At 39.3% G+C, this 20,649-nt stretch overlaps 1 protein-coding gene and 1 long non-coding RNA gene across 2 annotated transcripts in view; one reads left to right on the forward strand and one right to left on the reverse strand.

Moving 5' to 3' along the window:
• The window catches only part of myo16 (myosin XVI), a 278,734-nt gene extending 258,448 nt beyond the window's left edge, over positions 1 to 20,286 (reverse strand). Inside the window, exon 1 of the mRNA XM_067443432.1 lies at positions 20,176 to 20,286. The gene's annotated coding sequence lies outside the window, so the exon portion shown is untranslated. The remainder of the gene's footprint in view (positions 1 to 20,175) is intronic.
• On the forward strand, positions 2,480 to 5,700 carry LOC137076007 (uncharacterized). The gene is made up of 3 exons (XR_010905158.1): positions 2,480 to 3,398; positions 4,617 to 5,044; positions 5,145 to 5,700. It is a non-coding gene; the product is annotated as an uncharacterized lncRNA (long non-coding RNA).
• Positions 20,287 to 20,649: the final 363 nt, after the last annotated feature.

Consider the following 20,649-nt stretch of genomic DNA (forward strand, 5'->3'; position numbering starts at 1 on the left):
ACCTCATGTGATGGAAAATAAACAGCGAGACTTGTCTGGAACATATATTGTGCATATACCAACAATTTAAATAATGGCACAGACAGAATGAAGGAACAGAATCCCCTGGAATGCGGTGCCATTTATGATAAAGTCCTTTTTTTGTTGTATCTCATTCCTTGCTCTCAGTGTTGATGGGTGCGAGTCCTGACAGCTTAACTGCTCAGCAAAAGTGTTTAACTGCCCACAAATTACTTCTGACAAGCTTCTTATCCCTTCTCAGGGTTAACATCTTCATGAATGCACAGGGCTAGGAAATTACAAAATGCAAAGTCTGCAAATGTGCCCCGTGAATTCATGTGACGTGTGAATGTATGGTTGTGTTAAGCACATCAGACTGATTGCATCGCATTTCCTCCACCATTTTGACTAGTGAATCTGGTTTACTGTGTGTTGGAGTGAATGTGGATATGACTGTACATGAATGTATGCATATCTTTGTCTTCCTGCCAAACACCTCCACACGAACCCACACAAACTCGACTTTAGAGGAAAAAAAGAAATGAAGACCAAAAATAAAGCCTGTCATGTGTATCCAGGTCACAGATTTAACCCTCCTCTTCCCGCATCTGCTCAGAGTGCCGGGATTCATGTTTAGTAAAATTGGATATTATAGCTATAGATGGATATTTTAATTATAGCTATAGATGGATATTTTAATGTTCTAATCGGAGTCTTAAAATATTTCTAAGTATCAGAATGTTTTCTGAATGTTTTTCAGAATGTTTTCAGAATGCATACATTCATTTTTTTTTTTTTTTTAAATCACATTAATCCTCAAACCTCTAATCCACATTTACAGAGATATTTAACTAATTCTCATAAAACATACACAGTATACTCTAAAATAAATTTTCAGACTAATGGTTGTTTATGTGGAAGCAGTTATATCACTATGACCACATAACTAATTAAAAAAAAAAAAGTTATAAATAATTATTTTGGTGAAAGGGATGAATTTGAAAGGATGCATCTTTCTATCATTCGCAACAGATGCGCTCCCCCAGCGCCCTTGAGCAGAAGGAATGAAAAAGAAGCGGTATGGGGGAAAGACAGATGGAAGGGTGGATGACAGATAGAGATATGAAGGCAAAAAGACGAGCAAGTGGGCCAAGGAATGGACTGGAGGAATATTCAATGCAGCTTTTGATTTTCATATATTCACTTTGTGCCTAGAGACTCAGGCGACAGGGATGACTTGACAGAAACTTGAAATGTGTGAGAGACTGAAAAGCAATAAAATAAGTGGAAAGAAAACATTAAATTGTAATCAGGTCGATTTTTTTTTTCCCAATGCGACACTTTGGCTTTTCTACAACCTAGTGAGTTGCTTCCCTGGCTGCTCTTTATAGCATCCTAACTAAAATGGAACCTCAAGTGAATGATTTTGAATGCTACAGGGACACTTTGCTAGCCTGACAAGCCAGACCCACATCAAGATGTTTGGTCTGGAAACTCACTATAGACAGGGCTCAATCCGAGGGGCGGGATAAACGGTTGTCTTTCAAACTCCCTTTGCACGCGATAGGATAGCGCTACACCAACCAGAGCAACGAAGGTGAAACAGAGCTTGTTGATAGATTAAACATTCACCGTATCCGGTCGGCTAAACTCCAAACACATCTTCCCTTTTTAAGAATGACTTCAGTGCCATTCTTTGTTCTTTTCTCAAAGAAAAGCTTAACTCTAAGTCTTCCAGAATCACAGTCAAAGCTGATTTAAAAGACAGCCGCCGTTCGCCAGTTTCTGTGTTTACTAGAAGCACGCAAACGCAACTCGGCCGTCGTCATTATGGCCCCGCCCGCCGATTCTATACACGATGTGATTGGCCCGTCCAGAGTGAGAGGAATACAGCTCAGAAGGGTATTGAGAGTTCCTAGACGACACTTGCGGGCAGATTAAATTTGCTGCTGCTAGGGTGCGTCTAGATTTCTAGGCTAACACTTTGCATCATACAAATAAAATTCCTTAAAGGCACGGTAGGCAAGTGAACATTTTGTCCTCAAAGTTGATGTGTTAGAAGCAGGACAAATGGGCAAGCATAAGGATTTGAGCAAGTTTGACAAGGGAGAAATTGTGATGACTAGACAACAGGGTCAGAGCATCTCCAAAACTGCAGCTCTTGTTCCCAATCTGCAGTGGTCAATATCTTACAAAAGTCCAAGGAAAAGAACAGTTGTGAACCGGCGACAGGGTCATGGGCGGCCAAGGTTCAGAGATGCATGTGGAAGTGAAGGCTGGCCTGTGTGATCTGATCAAATAGACAAGCTATACTGTTGCTCAAATTGCTCTAGAAGTTAATGCTAGTTCTGATAGAAAGGTGGCAATACACAGTGAATTGTTTGTTGCTTAGGGGGCCGCATAGCCACAGACCAGTCAGGGTGCCCATATGGCCCCTGCTGAAAGCAAAAACAGTGGGCATGTGAGCATCAGAACTGAACCACGGAGCAATGGAAGACGGTGGGCCTGGTCTGATGAATCACATTTTCGTTAACATCACATGGATGGCCAGGTTAAGAAGGCAAGGCAGCGGAGGCAGTGTGATGCTTTGAGGAATGTTCTGCTGGGAAACCTTTGGTCCTGCTATCCATGTGGATGTTACTTTGACACGTACCATCTACCTAAGCATTGTTGCAGACCATGTCACCCTTTCATGGAAATGCTATTCCCTGGTGTCTGTGGCCTCTTTCAGCAGGATAATGCACCCTGCTACAAAGCAAAAATGGTTCAGGAATGGCTTGAGGAGCACAACAACGAATTTGAGGTGTTGACTTGGCTTCCAAATTCCCGAGATCTCAATCTAATCGAGCATCTGTGGGATGTGCTGAAAAAACAAGTCCGATCCATGGAGACCCCACCCTGCAACTTACAGGACCTTAAGGATCTGCTGCTAACATCTTGACGTCAGATACCACAGCACACCTTCAGGGGTCTAGTGGAGTCCATGTTTTGATGGGTCAGAGCTGTTTTGGCAGCAAAAGGGGAAGCAACACAATATTAGGAAGGTGGTCACCTGGTCCGTGTATATCATCTGTGGAGCGCGTAGGACTAAACATTTTTTTGACCAATTATTGCATATGTTGCAAATGTCCTACCTGCCTATCAACACGTGTATTTTCATACCTCCGTGCACCAACATGTTTCATGCTGTGCAGAGTTAGACACACATCTGTAACCGAGCATCACAACTGGAACAGCAGCCACCTTTACAGTTCCTTCTGAACCAAAACAATGAGCTTATGTTGCGTTCATGCCATAACTATTCGGAAAAGATGGAATCCTGTGACGTTATACTCAGATGCCTCAAATGTATGTTTTTCAAAGGCAACACTATCACCGCCAAAATGCAGATGGTACAGGTCAGTGCTCTTTAATTTGTTTATGTTCACTATTATTGTAATGTTATGTGCTTTGAGACTAGTTTAATGTATCTCGTATTATTCAGATATTTTATATTGATAGTTTTTTGCCATTATATGTTATTTATCATTATCTTTTTTTTGCCATGACTTATAAGGTTTTCAAGGATGGATGGATGGATGGATGGATGGATGGAAGGCTGAGCAAACAATACAGTTACTAAAAAGGAAGACTGAAAAAAGGAAGTGGTAAGACATATTCCCCGTTGGATGTGATCTCAGAGAAGGTCACATTTCATGGATGAGCAATAGATATTATACATCACTTGAGGGGACAAAAGACCCTTCACCCCATCCTCTCCCACCGGCCACAATTCACCCAGCAGTAAGAGAGCAATGAATTTGAGAAAGGTCCATCCACACATATTCCCAACCACAAAAGACAAAATACCTTAAAGGGATAGTTCACTTGAAATTAAATTTTGATATGTTTTAGCTTACCTCGTGGGCATCCGAGATGTAGGAGTATTGGTTTCCCCAGTAGTTTCAATTTTGATCATTTTAGGTCAAACCGTTCTTGTCTGTGCCTCACATAATGCAGGTCTATGGTCACCACCTCAAAGAGCATACACGGATAAGTCCAAATTAAACAATCCCCCATCGTAAGTACACACTGATGGCCTAAGACACGAAACGAGCAGTTTGTGTGAGAAAACGAACAGTATTTATATAGTTTTTACCTCTTGTACACCACAGGAAACACGCACGCGCGCCCTCGGATCAGTCGGACGTAGTGGTGTACAACGAGGTAAAAATGATATAAATACTATTCGTTTTCTCACACAAACCACTCGTTTTGTGTCTTAGGCCATCAGTGTGTACTTACGATGGGGGATTGTTTAATTTGGACTTATCCGTGTATTATCCGTGTATGATTTGCTAAAACAAATCAAAATTTAATTTCAAAGTGACCTATCCCTTTAATTCACACAAAATTTCCACTTTACATATTCTCTTTTAAATATCGTATGTTAACTCAAGAGGCACTGTAGCTTATCGGTGGATTTTGTTATGGTTGTGTATGATTCCTTTTAAAAAGGATATTCCTTTTGATTTTGAAATAAGGATTTTGTGTGCTGCTTTTGTGGCTGTTAAAAATAATAATAATTTTAAAAAAAGTATGATATTAAAAATATGTTTTGTCTTTCTTATTTAAAGGTGCAGTGTGTGAATTTTCTCTAGTGGTGAAGTTGTGAATTGCAAACGCTCAAAACTCTCTTTCAAAGCACATCGAGAAGCTACGGTGGTTGACACAGGACAAAAGTGCCGTCATCGGAGAGAGCACAGAGTGACTAGAGTTCTGTTGAGAAGTTTGTCCGTTTAGGGCTACTGTAAACATGGCGGTACAAAATGGTAATTTCCCTGTAAGGGGACCCGTGTGTGTAGACAGAAATGGCTCATTCTAAGGTAATAAAAACATTATAGTTCATTATGTAAGGTGTTTATACACCAATATAATATAGTTATGTATATTATATTGCATTGCTGTCAATAGAGCCCCATTACACATTACACACTGCACCTTTTAAAAACAATGTTAAACATCCCACAGATTCAGAAAGGAGTATGAACATGAAAAAAGATGGGTAAGTGGATTAATTAGCATGGTTATTTACATCAGTACATCAGTACAATTCTTTCTTTTATTTTTTCAAAAACTAAAATGTATGTTAATGTAATTCACAGATGGCAAAAGATGCATGAGGAATCCCAACATGTCTCTGTCAGTGCACTTGAGTCCACCTTGGTCAAATGTCACAGAAGAGTACTGTCGATAGCAGTGAGTCAGAACAGAGAAATGAGATGTGATGCTTTCCTCCATCTGTGTGCTATGAGAAATGTCAGACCTTCAAGTTGCAGATGAGAGAAAGGGAGGGAGACCAGTCTCCTCTGTCAGACCAATAAAGGATTGGAGAGAAGAGTGTCATTTGAGGTAAATGTCAAGACAAAGAGGGAGGAACAGAGATAGAAAAAGAAAGCATATGAGAGAGAGAAATTACCCTATTTCAAGATGATGAGATGAGGTATGAGTCTCAGCGTATGTATTAATCTGTCAGGACTAAGATAGAAAACACATCTTATCAACAGCTCTCAGTCTTACAGACCTTTTGCTGTCTCTGGGAGAAGAGGCCACTACAGTAATAAACCAAACACCGATCATGAGTATGAAGGACATGCCACCGCTATATCAAAACCTTTGAGCACAGCCGTGTACTGCAAGTCACTATATGTCATTTCAAAACTGAGCAAAGGGCAAAGTCTGAACTGATTTTAGTTGTACAGTTATAGAAATCCTATACATATTTTTTTTATAAATATTATCCTATAAATCCTATTTAAATATTTGTATCCATTTATTTTATTTATTTATTTTATGTAGCTACTTTTCTAGGTTGGTACAACATACACTAAAAATGCTGGGTTGTTTTAACCTGTGTTTGGGTCAAATATAGACAAACCATGCACTCTTATTTCAATGTTGTTAATGTTAGTTGTTTTAGCAAAAAGTTAATAAATTCAGTTCAACAGCATTAAGTTAAAGGTGCTGTATTTAAGTTTTTGACTCAACTAAAGCATAAACATACCATAATAAATGTGCAGATATTTAGGAAACATGCTAAGGTCACATACTTGTTTCCCAGAAAAACAATGCAACTGCCAATTATTTTACTTTGAAATGTACGTTCCGTGTCAGAATGTCTGTTTTTGTTTTGGCCTGTGTGATAACGCACATTGCCAATTTACCCAATAGTATTTCAACACCACAGGTTGACCAGTGGAAACAGTGTACTGCAGCAACAAACTGGGTCAGAGATCGCAGATTCTCAAATTAAAACATAGATAAATCGACTCAATTTACATTGTGTGAGTCTCCTCGCCCTCCATTGTCAATTGTGCTCATTGCTGTTGTGTGTCCTCAAACCGGCAACCCGTGTGAGCGTCAAGACTTGATATTTTGAATATGTTGGACTGCAGTACACATTTCAACTACTCGCTGTCATTCTTACATACAGCACCTTTAAAGAGAGTAAACTTTATCACTGATGTTCTTGATCCATCCAAGCACTAAATGCACATCCTTGAATGAACATATTTACTTCCATCACTAAAGTCATGTAAATGGTATGACCCATTTCAGGGGCTGCCAAGAAAGAGTTAGTCAGTGCTACAGAAATGCATCTTTACAAGTTATTTACAAGTAAAGCTCTATATAATCCATGGGCTACTTTCCATTTTAGGACCTCCCCACCCCCTTACATCTAGTTTTGATGTCTGTCAAAACGTCTTGGACTGAAGAACCCCCCTGTAAATCACACCCCGGTTTCAACTACTAATTGTGCACACACATACTTACAGTCCACAATCATGGAGAAAAGGTCATTTGCTGATCAATATTATCAATGGGACATTGGTTCACAACCCCCTCAGGACTCATTTGTGAATGTCAGAACGCTTGACTTTTTCTCAGGTATCACATCGGAAATGCCACTCAAAACTCAATAGATGTATTTGGGTCAACCATAGCAATTCATATGTGGATGGCAGTACTTATACTCATAACATGTCTATTTCACTGTGGATGAATGAGTAACATTTCCACTCAACACCAATACATTTCAGCATACTAACACACATAATGTTCTTCTAAAGGCATATCATAGTGTTGTGTTATAGTCACATAATCATAACTGACTGAATATATAATTTTATGTAAGTGCGCGTGTATAACGACTTGAGCAAGGCAAGATTATAGAGTAAGAACAACATTGATTCATAAGACTTGGAATATAGAGCACAAGTAATATGAACTATTCAGCAGTCCCCACAATGTAAATGGATTTATAAACATACTAAATTATGTTCTTTTTAAAAATTAAAAAATGCTTAGTGTTTCCTGTGATGGGTAGGTTTAGGGGCAGGGGCAGTGTAGGGGGATAGAATATACAGTTTACGGTATAAAAACCATTACCTCTATGGAGAGACCCCAACAATATAGTGAACTGTGTGTGTGTGTGTGTGTGTGTGTGTGTGTGTGTGTGTGTGTGTGTGTGTGTGTGTGTGTGTGTGTGTGTGTGTGTGTGTGTTTGGTTTGGGTTTTTGAGGCAGGATCAACACTCAAGCAAAACCTTGTAACACCAGTCAAACGTTCATCTAAATAGTGTGGCATTTCCAAGCAGTATTTCATAGTGCCTATTAAAAATAGCATGTGTATCTTACCTCGCCATCTTGATTTTATATTCACACACCCCAGCTGTAAAAGCTGTTGATGAGACCCTGAGGAAGCTCTTTTCACTAATTAAAACAGCTTGTGACAAGGATCTCACAAACACTAATGAATCAGTTCAGCCATATTGAACCAGCACTTTCAATTACGGCAGCATTCATGGCCTGGGGAGGGTAAGCGCCTCAGGAAGGGCCAGGGTTTAAGGAATGAATTAAACATGTGATGCAATCTCTACAGGGCATTAATTATTCAGCCCCTGTGTTGTATTTACACTACTAAATATTTCTTTTCCCCCAAATTTCACTACTGAATTCTATTAGCATAATTTAAGGGTTAATTTTCCCAACCAGTAAACTGGCAAATGAAAATCTCCTAAAACGTTACCCTCAGTAAAGTGTGTAGTGAAATGCAGTTTGTCAAGCGCAATGCTTAATTTACATGAAAAGATTATCTAAAAAAAAAATTGTTTATGAAATCTTCAAAGACGTTTTACTAGAGATCATAGAGCTACAGGTCACACTAACGGTACGGTAGACTTATAATCTAGTGGTCCATTAAGCTGTGGATTAATGCCCTTATCTCTTCCTTTTCTCGCTTGAACTCCTTAAGCCCTCTATCTGTCTTTCTGTCTTCTCAATTGCTACTTCACCCCTGAATATGTGGTTTGCTCTCAATTTCCATCGTAATCTTTACTATGATGTCTTAACACCCCTGAAGTCTTTTCGGATACTTTCAGTTTAGTGTCCACACACAGGCCACATTTCTGGTTCATCTCAGTCGACCCGATCATAGGGGTCCAAAACTGTTGTGATTGGATCACATAAACAGTCAGAAATGTGACCATCATTATGTCTAAAACAGAGGTTTGAAATGATGACAGTTGTGTGCTACTTTAAACTCAAATAATGTCCAATCAAAAATAATTTAAAAGCACATGTATACCGTATAAATACACAAGGCTTTCCTCAACGTTGGGTGTAGACTCTCTTCTTTCATCACCCACATAAGAGCAGGACAAATCTTTTGTGCATTAAGGAAAGTGTTAGGAGTCAGGAACGAATGTTGTGCTAATGTGAACCGTGGCTGTTTACTCTGTCCCACGTTAATGATCCAAAGCACTCTTATTGGATTAAACGGCTGAGTCTTCAAATGAGCTTGACTGGTTCAATGCCCATTTTGAGAAATGTGATGAAGTAATGTCGCGACTAAGACCGAGAGAGTCAATAGAGGCCAGTCTGCAGCAGTGTATCAGGTGTTTGTGATTGGAGAGATGCAATAAAGTGAAAAAATAGAGTTTGATACAGTTGTAAAAAAAACAACCCTAACTTTGGTTAGGGTTAGGTGTTAGGGTTCCGATGTAGTTGTAAAGTTACTTATAGTTAGTAGAATTTCTGTTGTGAAGCATCAAACTAAAGTATTAAGCAGACAGTCAACTAAAGCCTATTCGGATGGGAGTAGTTTAACATGGAGAGGTGGGGTAAAGTAGCCTGACGTGTTCATACTCAATTCTAGTCAGAATATGAGTCTGAAACTGCTCCATTGGGCTGTGATTATGGGGCGTGTTTCAACCAAACCAGGAAAGACCTCAATTGGATAGACCAACAACCAATCACAGCAACGAAGCGACGTCAACAGAGCTCAACTGCACTGTGTTGCCAAGTCCGCGTTTTTCCCCCCGCGGGTTGTTTTCTATGTCCGCGGGTTATATAGACCCATGAGTGTGAATTTTAGCAGACAACCTTGCCAAAATAACACACATTTTACCCCCCAAACACCATTTTTTTTCCGGACAACCCCCCGAGAAGCTATTGTATTGGGCTAGTAGTTAGCGGATTTTGTTTGTAAAAACTTGGCAACCCTGTCTGCACGCACGCTGGAATAAACAATCTTTGCCGGTGTTGTAAAAAAATTAAATAATTGAATGATACACAGAGCACTTACCCAACATGATCATCATTTCTGAGAGAAATTGTGATGGTGAATACATATACAAACAAGCTCTCCGTTTAAGATTTGAACAAATATAATCCAAGCCCCTTTGATGGCGTGAATGATCTGTCCGTCATCGTCTAAAGCCCGCCCTGATGATTTCATTGGTTTGAACAGTTTCTGTTCGGAGATAATTACTCCTCTATGGATCGAGTCCAGACCGAACCGCCTGACCTAAAAAATTTTTGGCTGGCATGGCTAGGGGTAAAGTAATTATTACCGATGCTTCTCAGAGATTTTAGTCCCGTCTGAAAGTGCCATCACATTATGGATAATTTCAGTAAAGATTACACACACAGAGAAAAAAGGTATAAAAATGTCTTGTCGTGGGGCAGTATGCTTAATAGGGAATCTTTGTACCTTTTTTACTCCTAAAAGTTGCATATTAATACCCTTCTGCAAGAAAGCGACCAGTATTTATGGTATTTTTACCCCATATCAGACAAATCTCATCTAGTATTCCTTCCGTATGTCTATGTTTTTTACTCTCGTAGTGACTCTCATAGCAGACTGATCTCAAGAAATGGTGTATGTATGATACTCCAATTCGTATGCCATTTTGCCGTGCTATCAAGACGCATAATCGCTTTTTATCGTGTTTATCAACGCCATTTCATTCTATCCCCCTACACTGCCCCTACCCCTAAACCTACCCATCACACACACAAACACACATACACACTGCCCCTGCCCCTAAACCTACCCATCACAACAAACTCTGCATCCGTTGAGACAATTACAACCCATTGACATGCATTACATGGGCAATGGTTCAACGGTTCTACTGAAGAACCAAATACACCTACATCTTGGATGGCCTGGGAGTAAGCAGATAAACATACAATTTTAATTTTTGGGTGAACCATCCCTTTAATATTACATATATCCTGTGGTAAAATTACATTACTCCATCCTTGTAAAACGAATCCCAACTGAATAGGACTTAATACTCTTATGAGAGTTAGCTGATATGTATTTTGCAAAGTTATAATATATATTTCTCCAGTCTGTCACTTGATGGAGTTTTGGTACCTTGCCACCGGCAACTTTGGCTTTTGGCTTTCTCAGTTGGGGACACTAAATATTCAGCTAAATCACTGATCTGCCTGCATTGACACTGTATGATAATTCAGATTAGCTGAATAACATCACTGTTTTCTCCAGAGCGGCTGTACAGCCGAAGCAAATTGTGTAGCATTATTTTCCTGTTTAACACTGTGAAGCTGCTTTGAAACAATCGGCGCTGTAAAAAGCGCTATACAAATAAAGGTGACTTGACTTGACAAAGTGGACCATCAAAATATCAAAATAAAGTGTTACCATAATTACTTTGTGATAGGAATGTATATCTATCCAAAATCAGTAAGTACATAATTCTTTGCAGAACTCAAAATCAAAGCAGAATATATAGCCCTAGTTAACTTGCTACAAAGTGCTACAAAAACTTCTGAATATCTTTCAAAAAAACTGATACATCTAACCTGACAAATCCAGAAAATAATTTCATCCTCAAAGTCACCCATCATAGCTGTCTGGCAAGTAGGTTGTCTAATTAAAAACCTGTGTGAATTTCAGTTTGTGTACAAACTGTGGGCGTAATGTTTGATTATTAATTTGTGTTTAAGCACTTGTACATGCTTGAACCATTAAGATCCCAGCTTTGCTCACATAGCATCATACTAAACTTTTCAGAAAGTCATTTAGTCATGGCTTACAAATGACCCTAAATGGCATTAAACTCAAAAGCTATATGTTTAAAGTGCCTTGTTTTTATTATAATATAATAAAAAGTGCATGATATAACCTCACACACAGTTCAATCGGATTATAGCCAGAATACAGATTTCAGCAAGGTTAATCCTCTCTCTCTCTCTCTCTCTCTCTCTCTCTCTCTCTCTCTCTCTCTCTCTCTCTCTCTCTCTCTCTCTCTCTCTCTCTCTCTCTCTCTCTCTCTCTCTCTCTCTCTCTCTCTCTCTCTCTCTCTCTCTCTCTCTCTCTCTCTCTCTCACACACACACACACACACACACACACCCTAATACCTGAAATCTGGTACATTCCCTCACCCTATATCTATCCTAATCTCAGTATCAGGCAGTATTACTTTTTTTTTTCTCTTAATCCTTCAAAAAAAGCAGCTCATATTCAGCAGCATCAAGCGGATTGAGTCAGTCACTGTCACTTTGGCTGACTGTGAGTAATTAGCCTATCTTAACACTGTTATCTCAAATAAACTAAGACACACTATCACATTGTAAGTAGTGAGGTCAAAAACTTTTTCTAAAGGCAATATCTCAAGAGGATCATCTGTGGTACCAATTAAGACAACTTTGTATTCCATGCAGTGAAGGCAGCAAGTCTGGAGTCAGTACGGCTGGAGTGGTCTCTGAATGTTTAATTGAGCAGTACTTGCGCTCAAAGTGGAGGAATCCGAACCACCACATCTTCTGTCACATCTACAACCACAGTCAGATGTTCTCAGGAAAGACAGGGGCAATTTTTGACAGAAAAGCAATGGATAGTCTAGCCTATTTTGACAAGCTACAGAACGAGAGACTGACAGTGACAGAGTGAAAATTGATAATGGAATAAGATAAAACAAGATAGATAGAGTATGTCTGCAAGTTAAAAAGACGAATCACTCCAGTTATATAGTCGCCATCATGTCTTAATATACTGGATACAATATCGAACTCGAACTTTGTTTTAGAGTGAATTAAACCATTTCACTGTGCATGTTTACATGCACACAAATACGCTGATGACTCCCAAACATCAGATTTTTATAATACCCTGTAGTCCTTGGTTTACATGCAAATCAATAACTCAGCAATGCATGTAAATTTATAAGACTTCAATAATAAATTTGGTTATTTCCGCGTAGTGAGGTCAAAATGCAACCATTTCAGTATCTCTGAGTATTCCATATGTCATGTTGGTTGTGATTATAAACTGAAGAGTATTCCAAATTTATGCCATTACAGATGCAACGTTTGGATTTTCTGTCACATAGGCCTATCGTATGCGCACAAGACCATGTAAAATCAAAATTAAAATGTGTTCTGAGTTTGTCACACCACAGAAAATTGTGTTATTAAAGACTCAGCCAGATTTGAATAATAAAAAAAACGGCAAGTAAATAAAATAGCTTATAAAATGGCACATTCTGCCGACGAAGGCACCAGTTGTCAGCGGGACGGGAGGATGAAGGCCATGGAGGGAGATTGTCGGTTCTGTTTGCGAATTATCAGTGAATCCCAGTCATCTCTGATTAAAGTTTATAAAACTATCCAGTGTAAAAAGATCACTGCAGAGGCAGGTGTTGGAGTTTATCCTCAGCTGTCCATCAAGGTGGCTCTCCACTGCTTTAATTTGATATCCTTTCTCGGAAATTTAAAATAGGACACAACCTGTTTTGTAAGTTATCAAACCATGCAATATGCATTTACGTGACGAAGGAATAACTAGCTAGCAAACTCTAGGATGTAGTAAGTAACAGTACTGACAGTAATTTGGGATTTAGCGAGCAGGTGAACTGATGCGAATGTGCAGAAACACAGAAATGGTAAAAAACTGTTAAATGGTCTAACTTCACAATTTAGTACTACACAGTTTACAGTCTTTGTAATACGTTTCAACAATCCATTTCTAAAATGCATATTGTGTTTAGAAACAATTCTCAGAATTGCTTTTACAGGGACTTTAATAAGCCAACAGAATGCAGGTTAATGTTTACACATAGCAAGAGAAATTAGGGTAAGGTACACAAATCTAGCTGTTGATCTTTTTTTTTTTCTTAAGCTGTTTATAACCTTACTCTGATAAAATAAAAAAGTGAAATAAAAAATAAATTAATGCGCTTACATGACAGAATGCATTGTCGGCTTAATAATTGGTTTAAAAGGATAGTTCACCTGAAAATGAAAATGCTGTCATCATTTACTCACCCTCAACTTGATCTAAACTTGTATGAATTTCTTTCTTCTGCTGAACACTAAAGAAGATATTTTGAAGAATGTGGTTGACTAAACAGTTAATGGACACCATTGCCTTCCATAGTATGGGGGGGGGGGGGGCTACTATGGAAGTCAATGGGATATGTCAATTCAGCATGACATACACGGACGTTTAAATATACAGTGAGTTATGTGGTTTAGTCACGCCATTTAAAAAAAATAAATAATAATATTTTCATTGGTTAGATATTTGGAAAATCCACAGACAGATGTAAAGGGTGAGCAATAGTAATGAAGAAAAATGAACAAGGTTTCCACCAGAAAGCCACAATTTACTGTGTTACCAGTTAAACAGTGTTACCTTTCTTATTTGTTGTTAAAACAACAACAAAAAAAAAACAACTTGCGCACTCCCTATTTGTAGTCAGCATAAGCATGCATATTTATTTTATCTCTCTCTCTCTCACTCACAAACACAAGCTGCAGGGAGACAAGCCTTGAAAGATCCATGATTAATTTGGCCCATTAACTACCACAGCCATGGGAGAGTAGGAGAGAGAGAAGAGAGAGAGAGAGAGAGAGAGAGAGAGAGAGAGAGAGAGAGAGAGAGAGAGAGAGAGAGAGATACCCCAATGCTCATTTAAAAAGAAAGAAAGAGAGAAAGTCAAACTTATAGCCCCATGTCCTCATCTTACCCTCCCCATCATCTGTCAGTCGTACTGTAAGCATCACACTGGTTGACCTAGCCTCTCTCACCGTTTTTTCTTTTCTTCTTTCTTCTGTTCTTTCCTCGCTCAGGGTCCTTTCTACTCCGTTGAGACAACTCCAATTATGCTATGAAGCCAGTTTGACAGCTGCACCCTTTCTGAAGTCATTCAACATTCTCAAACTTCCACCTGTCCTTCAAGCCACAGCTGTTTAACAACAGAGCCTAACGGAAAACTAGAGCGTGAGAGGGATGAGGGGAGGAGTCTGACCCTGACTGGATGGGATTCTAAATGACTAATACCAGGACTCGTGCCAGGATGTCCAAATTGCTCTCCAGACCTACATTAGAGCTTAAAGCTGGAGCTGCACCCAAACACAGTGCTATGTTTTCCTTCCCATGAGACAGTAGGTCATGTGCGCACACACTCTTTGCATTTTCCAGCTCAGGGAAAAACAGACGGGAACACAGGAATCTCTCAGAAGACACTCTTGTGGTGGTGGTGGTGGGGAATATCTTCCCAGAGACAAGAACAGAGCGAGGCAAGGGGGATCTGACCACAGCCGTGCACACCAGACAATCCACACACACACACACACACACACACACACACACACACACACACACACACACACACACACACACACACACACACACACACACACACACACACACACACACACACATTTATTTGCTTGCTCACTCCACTGGGGGTGTAAACAAAATCATCATGTTGCTAAGCAACGAACTGTCTTGGTACAGCAGCTTGTGCACTATACTAGTATAAAGCCCTATTTGAACGGGATTAGTTTAACATGGAGAGGTGGGGTAAAGTAATTATTACCAGAGCTTCTCAGAGATTTTAGTTCCGCCTGAATGTGCCATCTCATTATGGACGATGTCAATAAAGATTACGCCGACTTTTACCTTCTGAAAAATTACCTCAGGTAATGATGATCCCATGCAAATAGAACAGCTGTCAATATGTATGTAAATATTAGGTCATTTCCTGTTTAATTATGGAGGCGCGCTTGAAGCATTCAGTTGCATTCTAGGCAATGGGACAAGTCTGTGGCAAACCTCAAGTGTTTTTCACATAACATTCAGATCAAAAATAAGGTCGAAAGCACTTGTCAGAGGCATGAAACTTCTTTTAGCATTAGGTAAGTCCCTATTACCAACAGAATCCAATCATTAATTTACTTAATAAATAGTTCGACCACTGTTATATACAATATATTATTGTGTTTGCGCGTGTGATATCAGGAAACAACGTAATATACACATGACAACAGGGGGGTGACAGTGGTGCGTAAAATTACCCCTCCCGCTATTTTTACTGAGATTTCTTATCCTATGAGAATTGGCCATAAATATTACAGATGTCCTTTGGTAAAATTACATTACTCCATCAACTCTTGGACTCTTAATGGGGCTTAAGTGTGAAGTAGGACTGGGACATAGTTTATTTGAGATTGACAGTGGTAATTACTATCAGCTGTGACCTGGGCAGATCACTTTCTCTAAAGGCCCTGATATACTTGAAGCGAAATCAAAAAAAACAAACTGCTGTCACGCCATTTTAAAAATCAGACCAAACCGTAATTCCTTTGGAGTTCGAAACAACTTGCCAAAGCAATCTTTACGTAAAAGTTTGCTCTGGTTGTTAACGCCTTTAAACTACAATTAGTCCGTGGCGATTTTGTAATAGGCGGGTGTGTCTCTGTGGCTCCGACTTCTTGGAAGTGGAAATCTCCAGTTAATTTCTTCTGTTCAGTCAGTCGAGTTCTAGTCTCGCGTAGCAAGACCTTTAGACTGAAGGGAAAAGTTCTGGACTTTTCTGAAGCTTTCAGTGGCCAAGAACTTCCCAAGAGGATGTCTGTCTGTCATGTTTAGGGGCGTGAAAATGTAAAGTCAATAACAGACCGGCATGCATCTATAAAGTGTTAAATCGAAAACTTGTGCAAGTTTACTGCAACAACGGAGCCGCAAACTTCACATACTTTTGAAAATCCTGTGTTTAGTTGATGATAAGAGCTCATTGTCGATTTCAAACTCCTGAAGTGTTTCCGTTGCCAACGGTCCGTGGGCATGACGAATGGGGCTAAGACTAGTCGAGGTCAGACACCAGTAAAAACGTGTTAAGTGCATCCTGTCACTATAAACTGGCCTGTCAATAATCTCATCACAGTTAACGTCCTCATTGGCACTCCACATATTTGAGTTCATTTAATTTACGCTATAATTCTTCCTACCATATTGGAGAGACAAGAAGTAGCACATTGATCTGCCAGGCGTGGGCCTGCATGTGGAGAACTCTCCTCATGTTTTTGCATAATGATGCATTTTAAAGTTAATGGCCAGATGTATCTTTAAAAAAGATTACAATGTTGTTTCAGCTAAAATGATTATTTTACATCAGGATAGACACTGATTATTAATCACTCAATCCTACTTTAAACCTACTGAGCCGTCGGTCGCCATGTTTCTAGTTTATTAACATTTTTATTATATTAATGCGTGTGTGTTGTGTGTGTGTGTGTGTGTGTGTGTGTGTGTGTGTGTGTGTGTGTGTGTGTGTGTGTGTGTGTGTGTGTTATCTTACAAAAAGCACAATGGGTTGTGGTGAATATTATAAATTAGAGTGTGCATGGATCTCCACTTCGAATTTCCACCTGAAATAGTTCTAATTTTGATTACTTTTTAGGATGAATGGTATGCGAACTGTGATGCAATAAATGCCACTATTCTACACCCTTTTGTAACAAAGTGTGAAATACTGAACTATTTATACACTCAACAGTAAATTATCTACATAGAAGATGGGGAGGGGCTAATAGACCCCAATAGTGACCCAACCAAAAATGTGGTCATGAACACTATGTTGGAAAAGACAGTACTTCACAAAAGTGAGTAGAATGCTTATGTGCAATGTAATGTAATGTGTAACAATATGTAAAAACAGTAAACATTCATTGTAAACATGGACTCTTGTTACCTAACTGACTAAAGCAGTAACTTCAAGTAAAGATGACAATTTCTTTGTGTAAATACAATCCATTTGAATTTGTCACTTTTACGTAATATTTATGTGCAGTTTACTTAATAATGTTAAGTTAAATTTATAAAAGTTTATTATGTTAGGATAATTTACCTTATTAAATTAACTATTTGCTCTAAAAGTGTGAGTGTAAATATATTAAATAACAACAAGCATATTATTAGAAACAAAATGCATAAAATAACTCATTGGACAAACTCAATTGTTTGAGGGCAGGAATTCAATCCTATAAATGTGTGTGTGAGTGCTCACAGCCTAAACACAGGCACCACTCTTCTGCATAACGGTAAGCACAAAATTACAGAAACTCCTCTAAATGTCCAACATAACTGAACATTAAACACTAACATAAACTAACAACATTTTTCCCTTTAATGAAAAACACATAAAATAACACTTTAATCCCTAAATGTATTATCCTAATGCAGTTCCTTGCAAAGCATGCTGGGAACTACAGATCCACTGCCCAGTTTGTTCTTTTCACTCAGCAATGTTAAGTTGACCGAACAAACACTTATTAAGTGATGCTGTCAATATTCATTTTTAGTAGAAACAACTAAGTAAATTTAGGTTCATGTAGTTACATGAGTTTTTTAAAGTAATATGAACAAGGATGATTTGAGTGCAACTAACAAGAGTGAAAGTTATAAAACGTACTTTGTACGGCCCCACTTTATATTAGGAGGCCTTAACTACTATGGACAAACATTGCAGTTAATCATTTAATACAATGCACTTAATGTGTACAAACATGTTTTTACATTGTACTTACATTTTTAGAAATACCTGCATGTAATTACGTCTGTAATTAATTTCTGTAGTTACATTTGTAATTACACAGTTGACCCTTCCCTTACACCTAAACCTGCCCTTAAACTTACCCAGACCACCACACCTGTCCCTAACTCTACCTGTATCCATCTCAATATCAGCTAAAGTGTTTTGCAGTACAATTTGAACACAGTAAGTACATTGTACTTATTTTTTGATGTAAGTACATAGTACTTAAGGCCACCTAATATAGAGTGGGGCCCTTCGTACTTACAACGTAAATCATATACTTCTGGGAGACTTGCAGTTGAGGAAGTGCCCTAGAGATGAATGAGGATGCTAACATATAGCTTTCTCTATATAATATAGACTACCTTGATGTAAATGGTCATAGAGCAACACTGCACTTCCACTCATGGCCTGAGAGTGGCAGTGTTCACACATAATCCATACACTCACATTTGTACAGTTTGGGCTTTTGAGGATTTGTCCTCATGATAAAGTCATTTACTCAGTCCTGCCACCAGCTACACACACGTTGGCCATCCACAACAAACCCACTGTTAATAAATATGTAATCTACCATAATCTGACATAGCCTACCAAGGCCACCAAAAAACAAAACAAAAAAACCTGCAGGCACACGTACTGCACTAGGTTAGTTATCCTTAAGCTCTTTCAGAATAAAAACTGGGAAAATGTGAAAACCAAGCAAACAAATAAAACCTCTAACAAAGGCTCTCCTGGAACTGCATATTTCCTTGCTCCACTGTCTTCAGAGAGTTGCTGTAAAGATTCAAATGAAGCTGCTAAATGAACCCACATGCATAATGAGCAGCATGAATAATTGAAAAGCTGAAGCGAAAACGCTGATCATACCGTAGCACCAATGAAAAAAATGCAGCAGAACATTTGCCAAATTCTGACATTATGAGTAATAATACACATACATTTGCACAAACAGGGCCTGGCTCGTGAAACGCAAGCAGAACAAATGTGTGTAAAATCTTCAAACAACACCCAGTTCAATGCAACGATTTACACATGAATGGTTTCATGAACAGTTTACACAGAAATTCGTTCTGCTCGTGGTAATGACGCCTATAGTGTTTGATGCATACTTAAGTAACCAAGGTGCAACGAAATCACACTTTTGTTCACATAGTGTCGCACAAAACAATTGAGCAGGAGACTGACTAGATCAGGCATCTTGATTGTCTTAGCCATGACCTTTAACCCTTGCTGATTGGAGCTCCTGCTACGGTCGTGGAGGTCGATGCTTGTCATCAATCAGTAGCGAAAAGCACATTATATATGGCTGTGAGCGAGCGTATTTTCCCGCGACGCACTAATGTGTTATGGAGAAGCGTAGAAAGGAGAAAGCAGACATCATAAACATGCATCACACACATACACACACACCTCCCACAGCTCCACATGACATTGACAGACCTTTTATATGCTGGCAAAGGAGAACGTGTGGGAAAATGGTGGCTCGCACAATGTGCACATGGTGTTTACATGCTCATATACAGCAGCTTACACACATCTAGAGACGCATATAATAAGCTCCTGCGATCAGTTTTCTCGAGTACCTCAGATGCAAGTTATAAAAGAATAAACAGTCATACACCAATACATCTCCACTGTTATCCATGACCTTGGAACAATTAGATGACGATGTGACATCAACACAGTCCAATGGCATTTTTGGGGTCTAAAGTCCCTGCAGTGATCTCATCCTCACACTCACACACCGCCCCGCACGTTACTCATGGTATATTTAGAGCTGAACCAACTGCACTTCAAATCAGTCCTCTAACTCTGCCTGACCCGCCGGCTTGATCTCACCGCGTTCATTCTCTTGCACTCAATCACCCCTCTTTCCTCATGCACCCATTTAGTCTTTAACCTTAAATGTCTCCAGGATGTAAAAAGGCAGTAGAGTTTAGAGCAACACATGAACAAACACACCAAACACTGAAGTAAACAGTAAAGAACGCGTCCTACCGGCAATCCCATCCAGCGCGAGAGGAAAGGGTGAACTGAAGAGAAAAGGTAGGGAGACAGAGGAAAAACGTGCCTGCCCGTGTACGCCTCCGCTCTGCTCCACCAAATCAATTTCACACTCTCTCACCTCCCAGTTACTATGATGTCATTCATTCATCAGTTTGGCGTTGCCATGGAAACTCTGGTCGGCGTGGTTTTGATTTGGTCGTTCCGTTACTCTGTTTTCTTGCTTGGCGCGTATCCTTGAGCATATTCGACCCTCCCTCTTCAAAAGGTGTGGTGGCGTGTAGGGGCTTTTCTCGTTCAAAAGTCGGACTCTGTAAGGGGTAATACCCCTAAGGCACCCAACGACAGAGTGTTTTATCCAGTCACTAACCAAGGCTCCCTACAGGTTCGAGCCTCATCATTGTATACATCAAAAACACATACACACAAAAATAGACACCTTATTCTGACCCCACCTTATTAATTAGT

The sequence above is a fragment of the Pseudorasbora parva genome, chromosome 5, assembly GCF_024679245.1.
Source record: "Pseudorasbora parva isolate DD20220531a chromosome 5, ASM2467924v1, whole genome shotgun sequence".
Taxonomy (NCBI): Eukaryota; Metazoa; Chordata; class Actinopteri; order Cypriniformes; family Gobionidae; genus Pseudorasbora; species Pseudorasbora parva.